At 36.3% G+C, this 11,940-nt stretch overlaps 1 pseudogene; it reads left to right on the forward strand.

The window, feature by feature from the left end:
• Window positions 1-67: 67 nt before the first annotated feature.
• LOC142176758 (uncharacterized) lies at window positions 68-5,656 on the forward strand (annotated as a pseudogene).
• The last annotated feature ends 6,284 nt before the right edge of the window (window positions 5,657-11,940 follow it).

Raw genomic sequence — 11,940 nt, forward strand, 5'->3', positions numbered from 1 at the left:
TCGGTATTTTTTCAGTTTATTTTCATAAAATAAAGAACCTACCTTAATTATCGGTACGATTGTATATTTATATAAAAAACATACAATTTTATTAAAAAAAAATCTCAAAATCGATTCGGTGCGGTATGGTTCGGTCAGTTTTTAAATATTCATTGACAGCCATTGAGGGTACTATAATTTATTAATTTGCCATTGAGGGTACTATAATTTATTAATTTTCCACTCTTATAACGATTTTCTGATCTTAATTTAGTCCATTTTTCTCCAAAATTTAGATTTTCAAGCTAGTCTCCGTTTCGAGCCACATTACATGACATTGGACTGATCTAGGAGAGCTTCTGCATGTTCACAATAACTGTTTTTGGATCGAATCTTATATATTTTCCGAAGCACATTCTCAATTGAAACCTATTAAGTTTTTAATTCTGAATCCGTCGTTGATTTGGATTAGAGGTTCAATCAATGGCCGCAGCTTTAGAGTGCTGGTCAAGTCGAGCAAGCATTGAAGAGGAAATGGTAGAACAAGTTCTAATGAGAAACAATCACAGATCGGAGGAGCCACCGGGAAGCGGTTGCTCAACCGGTACTGGTTCTGCCGGCGGGATCGGAGGTTTAAAGGAGTCTTCTTCTGCAATGCAGAAACGACTACAGAGACTGAGCAGGAATGTGTCGGAGGTGATTGCGTCGCTTAAGAACTCACTAAACCTCGAAACGGTTCGTGACTCGCCTTCCCCTCGGACCGAGTTGAGACCGGTCGGAAGCACGTTTGGGGCAGTGTTGTACGGGGATTGACTCAGCTTTATCCTGGTAGTCAACTTCCAGAGAAGCTTGTCTCCAACATTCGCAAGCATTACGACTCTTTCCCACTCAGGTGATTGCACTGTCCTTGAGATTTTTAGATTGAACTGGTACTAACTGTGTTCAACAAAAAAAAAATGTAAAGGCAGAAAACTGGAAAAACATAATAACAAGAAAAGTTAAATAATTTCTAGCCGACGGAATTCACTGTCCTTAACTAATTTAATCCCCTTAATGTTTGCCCAACGATTGGATTAATTTCTTCTAGGATAGAACGGAATACACTGTAATAGCGGCACTTCTAATTATAGAACTTCGGCGAACTCTAAGAACGGAGCAAATCACACTTGACAAGGAGAGAGACTTCAGAATTTTTGGTGGATAAAATATGAGGTCGAGCCTCTTAATTTATAGGCAATGAAAGGGCAAGAAGGAGAGAGGCACAATCCAAAAGATGCATTTTCCTATCCACGCTCATCAACAGTAAAATCAGGAATTTCACTAAAGGAGTACAAGATTTAATATACTCCATATGTATACAAAATAATTTATAACCTATGTATGCAGTATAATTTTTCTATATGCACAATATTATTTTTTGATGAAGTCCTTCAGTTGATGTCGCTCCACTGTGCACAATGAGGGATCTAAGGTTTAGACATCCTGGGTTATGAGTTAAGATTGTGACTTCTAACTGTGTGTCTAACTCTAGCTATAATTAATTTTATGTATGTATAGTGTTCTACCTGTGTAGGTTCTGCAAGTTCTGCAGAACTAGCACTGTCTCGTCTACAGTATGTAAATGATGATCATGAGGATCAAAATGAAAATGGCTCAAATGCAGTGGGATAAAACCCGACTAGTTTTTGATTGGGACATACTAGTAATTGTTGTTATGTGTATGTAGTTCGGACCAAGAGCATGTTCGGTTGAACTGCCTTAAGCTAGATCTGCCTATTATTGTGTCACCATCTAATTCTTTGGCTTTGCTTTATTGCTGCTAGTTGTTTTGGTGTTGTCATTTTCTTATATATTTGGCTTGTTTTTGGATAGCTACGGGCAAGCTGGATTTGAAATGAAGGATGTCTTTCTACATATTAGATTGATAGAGCAGGCATCCGCAGAGGACCACCCAGCCCTTATGATACAAGAGGTATCTGATGATGAAGTTCAAGGATCAATTTTTAAGTTAACATTTGCATGTAACTCTTCTATTTCGTGGTCTGCAATGTCCGGGGCGCTCGACAGCGCCTCGATTTGTTGTAAAAAGATACAGATCTTTGAAAAGAAAGGTTTTACATTGGGGATTGTGATGCTTTTGGTTCAATCTGGGAAAGAAAAAATGTTTAAAGCTCGTATCGAGAATGTTCTTAAATCAGCCCTTAAGAAGCCAAAATCTACTGCAATGAAGAAGCTACCGTTTGGGATTTGTGGGAGTCAAGAGGAGAACACAAGGAGCAGAGAATATGGGGAGATTGAAGAGGACTCTGGGCAGCCAAATTACAAAAATGGGTTCGATAATTTGATCCCAAAGGTCCAGTTGCAAATGCCATTACCTACTTCTTTGTTTACAGTCTCGGTGGATGAATGGCAGACTGTGTTATCTGGTGTAGAAGAGATTGGAAAATGGCTGTTGAGCTCTGATAATCTTGAGTTCATCGATCAGATTGGACCGAATACATTTAAAGGGGTATACAAGGGAAAAAGAGTTGCGGTTGAGAAGCTCAAGGGGTGTGACAAAGGAATTGCATACGAGTTTGTGCTTCGACAAGATTTGTTGGAGCTGATGACGTGCGGTCACAAGAGTATATTGCAATTTTTTGGTGTTTGCATCAGTGAAAATCATGGCTTGTGTGTTCTGACTAAGTTGATGGAAGCTGGGTCAGTTTATGACTTACTGTTGAAGAAAAAGAAACTCCAGACTAAAGAAATAATAAGGATTGCCACCGATGTAGCTGAGGGAATCAAGTTTATAAATGATCATGGAGCTGCATATAGAGATCTCAATACACAGAGGATCTTGTTAGACAAAAATGGGAATGCTTGCTTAGGTGATATGGGCATAGTAGCTGCTTGCAGGAGTATTGACGAAGCCATGGAGTATGAGACTGATGGTTATAGATGGCTAGCTCCTGAGGTCTGTTCCCTTCTACATCTAATTTGATTCATATATATACATTCATATGCCTCTTTATTCTGGAATATTGAGTAAAGTTTTTGGAAATATTTAGAAAAAGGCAATTCTAGGGATGGTGAGCTCTAAGATTGCCTTACAGTTTGAAGGCAGGGCTAGATTGAGGGAGAAAAGTGTTGGGATTTTTTTTCCGTTTCTGGCAGAGCACTTCGGATGAAATTTTATATACCGATTAAAAGTTAAACATAACTTGGAGGAACTTATGTCGTCATTGGAAGTATAAGAAAGTGATTTTGCATATCTTGTGAAGTTGATCTTTAGGTGATGGTTTCAAGATTCCATATTGATGGATCATCAGAAAAATATAGGACCTTACATAACAATGTGATCCACTTTCACTGTAGTATACTTTTCAATTGGCGGCATCTTGACAGAATGGAAAAGTAGATTTGTCAGAAAGATGTTAACTGAAATTTTACTGGTATAATTATTTTTAGGCTGTGAGACTGGGGTTTGCTGGTGTCAGAGATAATTTTCTTACATGAGTTCTTAGCTAACTTGATCGAATCTTTCCAAATATGCTGCGGTAACCCTAGTAAACAGTTTTCCATGCCAAACTGTGTGCCAGCTTAGGTAGGGGAAGCTGAGACTTGAGAGCTCTTATAAGACTATACCTGGCTACTAGCTAATTCCCCTTTTTTCCCGTTAGGGATGAGAGGAAGGACAATGAGTAGACAGGGAGGGTTTTTCTCCCCATCAGATGTACTAACCCAACTGAAATTGAGGGGCAAGCCAACAATCAATTCAACAAAAACTACGGCTTATTTTCAAACTAGTCGGGTAATGTTAAATGAATCCTCTGAATCTATTCCGCACCATTTGGACCCATCTCAGTCTACTAAATAATTTTTTACGGAAAATTAAGGGTTCTCCAAAACTAGGATTCTCTGAACCATGCCACCGACAGTTTCTATACTAATAAAATTTCAAGTTAGTGCTCAATGAGTGGCATGCGATATTCTATCGTCCTTTGAGTATCTCATCTTAGAATGGCCACAAAGTATCATCTACGATTTTCTTGAGAAGCATATTTTCTGTGTTGTTGATACTATTGCCCTTCTATTGCCACAAGATGAGTAGTGTAGTTGTTGTTAAGAGGAGAAAACTTTTGATTTTAAGTTACCATTATGAAGCATAAAAATGTCTTCACTGTATTAAATATATTTAAGTAGGCTTTTTCATGACTATCTACTTAAGAGAACATTTTCACTTATCCTGGCATGACTTTTTAGCATGCGCATCATGTTATCATATTTGTTTTTGCTTTATTTGCTTTATGGTCTTAGCACTTATGCCCTGCTACATGATTACGTACTTTTGGTTTTAATTCTAGCAAATATTTCTGAGTTGATATTTCTTAGCGGAGCCCACTTTTAGATGAAGATGGAAATCCATAGAACGTTTGCTATACTTTCATTTCTGGTGCTACAATTTTTCCTTTTTTTTCTCCTTCCTCCTCTCTTTTTCTGAGGATAATTTTCAAATGAATTCTGATACAATCTTTGTAGAGAAAATTACGATATTGGCTAGTTTCAGTTTTATTCTTTGCAATATATGACTAAGCATGTAACCTTCATTTGGCTCATTTGCTAACAAGAAAACCACGTGACTGCTTCTTTTACGGGACGAGATTATTTTGATATTTTCACTTATTTAAAGTTAATAATCTACAAAAATTTTGAAAATTTGTTAGTGAAGAGTCCAAAAGTGCATAAAATTTTATGCTTAGTTGGACGAAGCTGAAACTTGTCAATGTAGTTGAGGAGCCTAAACAGCAATTATCATTTTTTTTAAAGCTATGATTGACAGTCGCAGAACATGAAAGTCTTTTAAAGTAATCCTGTTTTATGATTGATGTAATGGAGTCTAATAACTGCCTGCCTCAGACTTTGATTTTAATGTATGCTAATTGCTAAGAGCTGGTTGTTGTTTATCAAAGAAGTATATATGCACCATGAGCTGGCTGCTTTTATGCAGAAGCAACTTTTTTTTATGTTAAGTGGCCCGTACTCCTCTTATGCTGTCAATTGTATGCAATGAACGATAAAAAGGAATATTATTCATATTTTAACCATATTTTTGGTTGTAACAGATAATTGCAGGTGACCCTGAAAGTGTTAGAGAGACTTGGATGAGTAATGTGTATAGTTTCGGAATGCTTATATGGGAATTGGTTGCTGGAGAGGTAGCATATTCTGCTTACTCACCAGTACAGGCTGCTGTTGGAATTGCTGCTTGTGGGCTTAGACCTGAAATTCCAAAAGATTGCCCCCAAGTTTTGAGGTCTCTTATGATCAAGTGTTGGGACAATTGCCCTTCAAAACGTCCTCAGTTCAGTGAAATTCTGTCAACATTGGTACGTTCCAGCAGTAACAGCTACAGTAATACTAGGTAATAGAAATTCTTTCCATCTCATAAAAATGTAAAAGAGGCTGTTTAATCTAGTAGATGTTGCAATCAGTCATATAGATCCTTTATTGCAATGCAAATTAAATCCCTACTCTCCTATCATCATATAATGAAAGGAAAAACAAAGAAAAGGCTCCCAGCTTATAGTTTATGTTTTGTGCTAGAGACAGTCGAGAGACATGACTGGTTTAGTCACATGTTGTCTCTCCTATTCCTATTATGGTTGTTATTATTAATGACTACTCCTTTTCATGTTGTCTGTACTGTGAGTTGATAAACTAGCATAAAGCAGAAAAAAGATAGAGAAATCAGGATTGCGGCATGAGAGTAATTTAGGCCTTCTGTGTTTAGCTTTTACTTTATGTTTTTATGGTGGCTAGCTAGGGGTCCAGTTAGGGTCCCTTCAGTTTTTCCTTCTCACTAGAAAAAAGAATTTAGGACATGAACCATTTCTCTGGAATGTTAACTCAACGAATCAAAGTAGAGGATCAGTCTTTATAAGTATGATCTGAGAGTAAAAGTATGTCCAGTTAGGGTATTTCTTATAATTGCCATATGCAAATTCCATTTTTTTGGTGTATCTTTTCTCATTTCCTCTTTGGCAATAAACTCTTTTAATGGAGAAGCTTTTCAAAAAAACATTTTTGAGAATTATTTTGCTCTATGCGATTTAACATAAAACTGGTAAAAAATTGGGTGATAACAATGAGTATTTGAAAATATGTACCCCTTTTACTAGGAACAAGTATTATGGTGTAGTGAGTGCACAAAGTTGTTGTGAAAAATGTCTCACTCTTTCTAAGAACAGGTCATTTTTCTCATTTTTCTCGAGGAGCATATGCTCAACTGGTTTTAGACAATCAAACAAACAAAATATGAATAGAACTCAAAGATAAGTGCTTTTGTATCTTTTATTTTATTTTTAATTTCAATTAATAAATATTTGGTATCGTTAAAAGGATGAATAGATAAAATAGATTTCTTATATTCTGGAAAATGTTAGAAGTAGGAGCTAAATTCAAGATTTCTGCGCATTACCTATAGCCCGGGGTGAAGTACACAAATAGTTCTCAAAGTAGATGGTCTTGAAATTTTGTCCCTGCTTGCCTCGGGCAGAACTTCAAGTTTAAAAAGTATGGCACCTCCTCTCTTGCCCCACGGGTAATAAACACTTTTAACTTTTGACCAGTGGGTACATTATGAAATTCCAGCATGTTGTGCTGGAAATTCACATATAAAAAATTCGAACTCCAATATATTATGCTGGAATATTTTCGGATTTTGAACAGTATTTTTGTTCAGATTTATCTTTTACATGAAAAGTGACTAAATTTCAATTACTTTTGAAACTGTGATTATTTTTCAATTACCATTTATAAATTTGAATATTTTTGAATTTCTCCCGATTAAAACATGTGAAATCAAGTGCATTTACATCATTTTCCAGATAATTTAGCAGAAACATCTGTCTTCCTCAATTGCAGTTAGAGATTAAAAAGATATCCGTAATGTGTAATATTAGCAGAGGATAAACTACTCTTTTTTCGTTTAACTTCATAACTTCTATCGCCATCAATTTGGAAAGAAAAAGCTTTCATGTTTCCAGACTCATGAGTCATGGGTGGCTCGACTATAAGGCCAGTAACTCAATCGCTTGGGGCCTCAATTTTTTTGGGGCTCAATTTTTTCCTTAAAGATGTATTGTATATGTATTATTAAAAAAATATCTGTACATCTAAATTTTAAAAAAAATTGGAGCGAAAGTATAATAACTTTAATGTGAGAATTGTTGTAATAATTAGATAAGTGTTTCCTTACATGGGTAAGGTAGCTTATTTCCCCCCCCCCCCCCCATTTATATCCTAACAACTAATATAATTACCTTTTTTATTCTCTCTTTTACTATTCTTATTCTCATTATTGAAAAGTCTCTCAATCGACAACTTACCGCGGCTTACAAGTTGTCTTCTTCAAAATATCAAGCATTACAACAAGCAACCATTATATTGAAGCAATGCAACACTTTTAAATATCATTATATTAACCTATCTTGCTGTATAGTTTCTTACCCTTTGAATTCTGGTACTATCTACTGTTTCTTGTATTTCGATTATCTTATTTATCTGTGATAGCTACTGCTCCTTTTTAGACTGCTTTACCATGACTTATTCGCCTTCGTTACTTTCATTTTCATACTGCATTGAATTGATTGTCCTTATTTGACTTTTTTTTTGCCATGCTTTCTCTTGAGCCAAGGGTCTTTCGGAAACCTCTCTGCAGTGGCAGAGCCAGAATTTTTGTTAAGGAAGGTTAAAATATATAAAAGTAAACATATCAGGAAATTAAGGGAAGTCAATACATAATATATATACATATAATTTTATTTACTTATCCGTGTAATTTTTCTGACAAAAGGATATCATTTGACGCCCATTCCTATAAGGTGGCTCCGCCACTGCCTCTCTGCCTCCCAAGGTAGAGGTAAAGTTTGGGTACACTCTACCTCCCCAAATCCACTTTGTGGGTTTTCACTAGGTATATTGTTGTCTATATCTACTTATCAAATTCTTGAGCTGATTTTATTGTTCTACCTTTATTTTATACTTTTTCATTGAAAATTTGTCCTTGATATTCTTACTTAGGGCCTCTATGTGAAATTTGGCTATAGGCCCCTAATCTTGTTGAGAAGGCCGGTTTCCAGTTGATCGTGACTTATGAATATTGTTGTTACAACTGTGAAGGTAAGGGTGGCAAGTGGGCGGGCCCGGGCCCGCGGGCTAAATAGGCCGGGACCGATAGGACCGCTAGAGGTGGGCTTGGATCGGTCTCGTGGGCCGGTTCTTGCCTAGGAACCCAAGGGACCGGGACCGGACCGGTCCCTTAGCAGGCCAAATGGGCCCAACTGATATTTTTTAAAAAAACTAGCCATTTGGCTATTTAAAAAAGAGCTGTTGGGCTTTAAAAAATAGTCGTTGGCTATTTAAAAAATAGCTATTAAACCTCCCCAACTTAGTTTTAACCCCAAACGTCTTATAATTACACTTTTCCTCTATTTTCAACTATAAAGACCCCCCTCATTCTTTCATTTTCTTACAAAATAATATCAATCTATCACAATCTCTTTTTAATTTTCTTCTATACTTGCTACTATTGCCTACTTTATTCCAAAAAATAGCCAAAAAATATTGAGGTTGTTACAATTTGTGAAAAATTTGTGAAGTTGGTGAATTGAAATCTTCAAGTCTGTAACGATAATCAATTCTCAACAAGTTGTTCTTCAATTCGGTAAACTCATCCCAACTCTTAAATCTTAATATTATAGTTTTGTTTGTTTTATTTATTTGCTATTACTTGATTAATTAAGATGTCTTCCTTAAGAAATATTTTTGGTAAAAATAAGAATAAGGAAAAATCCAAGACTGGCGAATCTAGTGGTACTGTTGTTCCTCCTCCCCTGCCCCTGTCTCCCCGAACCAAACCCCATACTCGTCCTACACCTGCTATTCGTGATACCGATAATAGTTTATTATAATTTACCGAGACTGAATTTTGCCATAATATTGTATCCGATGAACATTTAGACCATGAATTAATGAATGCTCTCTATTCTAATAATTATAATATTATAGATGAAAATGATGATGAGGAAATTTGTCATGACCCAAAATTCCCATCTTCGGGACCGTGATGGCGCCTAATATTTCACTTGCTAGGCAAGCCAACGTTAGAATAATCTTAACCATTTTTAAACAAATTAAATTAAACAGAAGTCAATTACTGAAATAAAATGTGGAAGACCGTAACTACCGAATCATCAAAATTCATCACCGAATCTGATGTCACAAGTGCATGAACTACTAGAATAACAAATAAAGGTCCGAATAAAATTCAAGCTGTTTGAAGGATAATACACAACTAAGATAAGATAGAAGGGGACTTCAGAACTGCGGACGATGTGCAGTTATACCTCAAGTCTCCTATCGATAGCTAAATCCGAGCAAATCTATGGTACGCCGCTGGGACCAACTCCAAAATCTGCACAAGAAGTGCAAAGTGTAGTATGAGTACAACCAACCCCATGTACTCCGTAAGTATCGAGCCTAACCTCGACGAAGTAGTGACGAGGCTATGACAAGACACGTACGTAAATAACCTATACAAGCATATACAAATACGAAGCAACAATAACACAATAATTAACAATTATAAATTTGGGAGGGAACATGCGAAGGGGGATGATATAATAATTTCAGCAGGAGAAGTGTCACGTAGCAGCCAATTAATTCATCAACAATAAAATGAGCAGATGATAATATGAAAATGGCACGGTACCACCCTTCGTGATTTTACTCTCATTCTTCCCATAAATTAATAAATAAATAATAATAATTGGCACGACATCACCCTTCGTGCTTTAGCTCTCTTTCTTGTCATGAATTGATAAATAAATAATAATAATTGCTACAACATCACCCTTTGTGCTTTAACTCTCTTCTGCCACGGCATCACCCTTAGAGTTTTAACTCTCTTCTGGCACGGCATCACCCTTCGTGCTTTTACTGTCACGACCCAAAATCCATTAAAGGTCGTGATGGCGCCTAACACCACTGTCAGGCAAGCCAACCTTGACTAATTGATTTAATTACTCATTTTAATATTTTTGAATCGAAATTTTCTTAAATAGTAAATGTAGAAGTCATAGAGTAAGTAATAATTATTTTAGCAACTAAACTACTAAACAACCCATAATCACTCCAAAAATCCGGTGTCACAAGTGCATAAGCATTAACTAGAGAGTAAAATAAAATACAGCATCTGTCCGGAATACAAATTAAATAGAAAAATATAAATAACTCTGAAGGAGACTCTGTTGGCTACGGATCGTAATATAGAATGCAGTTCACCTAAATCCCCGTATTTTAACCACATCTCTACGCCCACAAGGCCGCTAGATATAGCATGAGTATGTAAACAACGTGTACCCAATAAGTATCAAGTCTAATCTCGAAGAAGTAGTGACGAGAGGTCGACTTTGACACTCACTAAGGGTCAATAATATTAAAAATGGAAATATTTAAATCAACATGATTTATAGAAATGACAATAATGTTCCTTAACCAGCAGAAATAATTAATTCATTCAATTCCAATAATTTCCAATTTATTCAATTCCAATAATTAATTCATTCAAAGGAGGATATTTTCTTATAAACCTCCGGAATGAGAATACATATATACATTTTTGAGATTAATGCAGGAGGATGTACAAATTTCTACAACAGTTAAATATTCTGAACAAAATTTCAAGTATGTGAGATTTCAATCTTTTACCATTTTCTCTAACAATTTACAACATAATTCTATTGCTTTAATTATATAAAGATACAATTATCACAAGTAATTCATGATTTGAGTCCTAAACTACCCGAACTTTAGCAATATTAATAGCCACGCATAGACTCTCGTCACCTCGTGCGTACGTAACCCCCACAATTAGCAACAATTATTAATTTAAATCACCTATGGGATAAATTTCCTCTTACAAAGTTAGAGAAGAAACTTACTCGTCTCAAAGCCCACTTCCCGATCACAACATCATGTAAAAATCCCAATTCGGTGCCGAAAAATTCGAAACTATCCAAATGTTATATAAAATAATTAATACATGTTCGAAAATTCAAAATTAGACTATTAAATAAATTACCTATCCAAAATGGTAAATTCTTAAAATTTATCTCGGGCCAACTTGCCCGGATTCCGAAAATATTTGGAGAAAAACGTTACCCATAATCTCAAGAACTCAAATATATAATTTTCATCCAATTCCATAACCATTTTCGTGGTAAAAATCTCATTTTTATCAAAATCTAAGTTTTTTTTATCTAAACCCTTGATTTCCAAGATTTAGAGGTTATAATCTACCCATAATCTATGTATTTAACTCAAAGTGTGTAGAATTAACTTACCTTCAAGTTGCTAGTTGAAATCCCCTCTCAAAAGCTCCAAAATCGCCCAAAAATGGTGGAAATACGGACTAAAAACGACTGAGCCTCGCCCCTTTTTAACATTTTGTCCAACAGCCTTTTTCGCTCATGCGGAGGTGTGACCGCACCTGCGGTTCCACTTCTGCGGCGATGCCTTTCGCACATGCGCCTTTTCTGCTTCTGCGGTCACTGTCTTCACACCTGCGGGCTCGCAGGTGCGCTTTCTGGATCGCTTTTATGGTTCGTGCTAGCCTCCCATTTTCTCGCATCTGCGGCTTGGGCTCGCTTCTGCGAGCTCGCACCTGTGGCTGCCCAAGCGTAGGTGCGGTTGCAGCAGAAGCTGGAAGCTTCAGCTGCTGCTCCAACTTCTAAAATGGATCCGAGTCTCGTCCGGTTAACCCTCGAGACCCCCGGGGCCCCGCCCGAACATACCAACAAGTTTGAAATCATAATATGGACTCGCTCGAACCCTCAGAACGTGTAAAACAACATCAAAACTAAGAATCATACCTCAAACCAAATTGATTCAACTTAGAATTTTTAAATTCTTCAAACT

The sequence above is a fragment of the Nicotiana tabacum genome, chromosome 22 (genome assembly GCF_000715075.1).
Source record: "Nicotiana tabacum cultivar K326 chromosome 22, ASM71507v2, whole genome shotgun sequence".
NCBI lineage: Eukaryota > Viridiplantae > Streptophyta > Magnoliopsida > Solanales > Solanaceae > Nicotiana > Nicotiana tabacum.